This window comes from Sesamum indicum, linkage group LG3, assembly GCF_000512975.1.
Source record: "Sesamum indicum cultivar Zhongzhi No. 13 linkage group LG3, S_indicum_v1.0, whole genome shotgun sequence".
In the NCBI taxonomy this organism is placed as follows: Eukaryota; Viridiplantae; Streptophyta; class Magnoliopsida; order Lamiales; family Pedaliaceae; genus Sesamum; species Sesamum indicum.
Genome location: NC_026147.1, coordinates 9,448,115 through 9,451,777, shown reverse-complemented (window position 1 = coordinate 9,451,777; position 3,663 = coordinate 9,448,115). Strand labels below are relative to the sequence as shown.

The following is a 3,663-nucleotide window of genomic DNA, read 5'->3' as shown; positions in this document are numbered from 1 at the left end:
TATAAATGCATGGAAAAAAAATAGAAGAATTTGTATTAAGAAATTTGAGTTTTTTTTAATCAATTTATGTTTTGTGAAATGGAGCTAGAAATAGAGGATTTGTCATAAAAGTTAAAGAAGAAGGTATAAAGTCCTTGTGAGTTGGTTGTTGTTGATCGTAGCACTGATTGGGAAAGCCCACAAACAACATCAACTCTTGCCTGTGGAACTACGCGGGACGTTCCGACTGCTGCCAAGGAAGTGTTAGTACAAGTTATGACACCAGCCAAAGGAACATCAACAACTGGAAATTGAGCTGAAGATATTGTAAATCCAATACTAAGAAGAGTTATTAGGAGAAGTGTTGAGGGGTAGGACATTTTGGTAACCGACATTAGGGAAGGTTTAAACGTATTGTTGGTTTCTCTATATATATTTTATTGTCGATGATCTTCATGAGTTGGCCATGCTTATTTATTGAAGAAAGAACCCATATTTCGACCTTCAATTGTTTGACTAAATGTTTTCATTCAATTAATCTATATAGCTAATTTTAATAATTGTTAGGCTGAAGAAGTACAACTATATTCAATCAAAAGTAAAACCGAATAGAAATAGGTATTAATTTGAATTGAGTTGTTAAGCCAAACCCTACTTGATTTTCGTTATAGCAAGAATTTCCCATTTGCGTTCCGTTCTTTTATTTCGTACTATTTTAGTCAGTTTCCCCATTCATCTAAATCTTATACTCTAAGGCCTTCTTTATTTGGTGTGGCAGGACCCAAGTGATATAAAGAACTTTAGAATTGTAATCCAGCCATAATTAGCTTTGGAAGCAGGTTTTACTACTAATATTAGTCTGATGTTAAAACAAAATAAAGAAAAAATTAAAGGTAATTAAGTGGAATATCCTAACTAATAACTCAAAGTAAAAGTGGCCTAAGTTAATATTTTAAATTGATTGGTTTGTCAAAATATAATGTATACATGACAACCAAAGATGGCTTCAGTCATATTTATCTAAGACGCGAAAATGAAGGAAATTGTAATAAAAATTTTATCTAAGACGCGAAAATGAAGGAAATTGTAATAAAAATTAGAGCTTTATTTTTTTTAGTTTATTGTTCTACGCATCGCATGCTGGAACTTGTAGGAAGTGTTCAGTGTTTTAATTTTTGCATTATAAATGTTATTATTATATTTTTAATAAATGCATAAAAAAAATAGAAGAATATGTATTAAGAAATTTGAGGTTTTTTATCAATTTATGTTTTCTAAAATGGAGCTAGAAATAGAGGATTTGTAATAAAAGTCAAAGTCGTTTAGTCTATTGTTAAGTATTTACCCTTAGAACACATCAAGTTGGGAAGACATTGATGTGTGGAGCTAGAGAAATGCATTTTTTAACGTAGAAATATTTACCTTACAACATATAATTATTTATTTAATATAAAGTAAGCCAAAATGAAAGAATTTCTAGTAAAACATTCGAGTTTTATTTTGGTTTATTTATTCAATATTATCCTCAGCATGGGATATGCTGAGGGTATGTTGACGTATGGAATGTGTAAAATATATTTTGGGTACTCTATTACTTGCATTTTAAATTTTTTCAACTTATTATTATTTTTTTTGCAAGGAATGAAAAATATAGGAAATTGTATTTAAAAAAAAATGTTTTTGTTCTATTTATTCAAGACTACACGCAGTGTACTCATGATGAAGCCATGTTAATCTGTGAAGTTTTAAAAATACATTTTGAATGCTCTAAATTTTTGCAATATAGACTTTTTAAGTTAACGTTTATAAAAGAAGCAAAAAATAGACAAATTTATAATTAAAGAAATGATTGTTTTTTGTTTTGTTTTGTTCATCGGCATTACCCTCGACAAACTCCTTGTTTGAGCATGTTGATGTATTTATTTATTTTATCAGCATTTTTGGCTTTCATTACATCTATAATTCGTAAAAAAAAGATAATTGTCTTCAAGTAATACTTCATGCCGCAATGCACTAATTCAAACATGCAACTGCATTTATTTGCAAAGTATGTAAATCAGTACATCGTAACATGCTTGGAAAGCATGTGTTTTGGCACACTGATCTAACAACTTTAGTACAGTACACTCGCCACTCTAACATAATACGACAATAACTTTTATAAGCGCTCTTATTCAATAGTGTTTATAACTCGACTCTTGAAGTGTAACCATAGTACACTTAGTCTAGCATATAGAACGACATGATCAGATAAATTTCAAAGCTCCATTATTTAGGCCACCACGTAGGTTGGTGCATCGGGAATATAGGAGAGTAGTGTACCCAAAATGGTTCTAATGGCAATGATAGGAAAGGTGATGATACTCCAGGGGGTACAAATACACATGAGCCAGGAGGTAATACGACCCTGAGCAAGCATTGTTCTGGATTGTATATCCGTGGAATTTTTACTCGATCAAAGAAGAAGGTATAAATTCCTTGTGAGTTGGTTGTTGTTGATCGTAGCACTGTCTGGGAAAGCCCACAAACAACATCAACTCTTGCTTGTGGAACTACACGGAACGTTCCTACTGTTGCCAAGGAAGTATTAGTACAAGTTATTACACTAGCCAAAGGAATATCAGAACTGAAAATTGAGCTGAAGATACTGTAAATCTAATACTAAGAAGAGTTATGAGGAGAAGTGTTGAGGGGTAGGCCATTTTGGTAACTGACATTAGCGAAGGTTTAAACGTATTGTTGGTTTTCTCTATATATATTTTATTGTCGATGATCTGCTTGAGTTGGCCATGCTTATTTATAGAAGAAAGAATCCATATTTCGACCTTCAAGTGTTTGACTAAATGTTTTTCATTCAATTAATTTATATAGGTGTAACTAATTTGTATCTGTAGTAGGTGGGCATGTCTAACTTAAAACTTTTCAAATTTCCACTAATTAGAAAAAACTTTTCAAATTTCCACTAATTAAAACTTCTAGGTGTGTAAATGTAGTTTGTTTCTTTATAGATATGTGTTAACATTTTATACATACAAGGATACGTTAAAATAGGGAAAATTATTAAAATTGACCGTATTTACTATGTAAAAAATAAAACAATATTACTGATATATTTGAAACATTACATTATCCTTGGAAAAATTATACTTTACGTTCCATAAATTTGCTCCTTTACGATTTTGATCTTATTATTATTGATTTCAATATATTATATTCCATAATCAAAATAGTTGCTTTTAAGGTGTGTATATGTAATTAGTTTCTTTATAGAAATGTGTTAAACTTTTTATACATACAATGATACGTTCAAATAGTGAAAATTATTAAAACTGACCATATTTACTACATAAAAAATAAAAGAATATTACTGATATATTTGCAACATCACATTATCTTTGGAAAAATTATACTTTACGTCCCATAAATATGATTCTTTACGATTTGGTCTTATTGTTTTTTATTTCACTATATTATATCCCATAATCAAAATAATTGCAATTTTAGTCCCAACCCTTCCATTAAAGTCCTGACAGAAACATCAGTCAACAACGTTTAGCTAAGATTATCATGTTTTGCACACAATGTTTTCCGCTATAAATAAATTTGGAGCTAAATTAAAAGTTTTTTTGAGTTATGGGTGTAATGTGGTGAAATCAATAACAACACGACTAAAATAAAAATAGA

The 3,663-nt window shown here is 30.0% G+C and overlaps 1 long non-coding RNA gene across 1 annotated transcript in view; it reads left to right on the top strand.

The window, feature by feature from the left end:
* LOC110011692 overlaps positions 1-187 on the top strand; it is an 11,657-nt gene extending 11,470 nt beyond the window's left edge. Inside the window, exon 2 of the long non-coding RNA XR_002286725.1 lies at positions 124-187. This is a non-coding gene — a long non-coding RNA (uncharacterized LOC110011692). The remainder of the gene's footprint in view (positions 1-123) is intronic.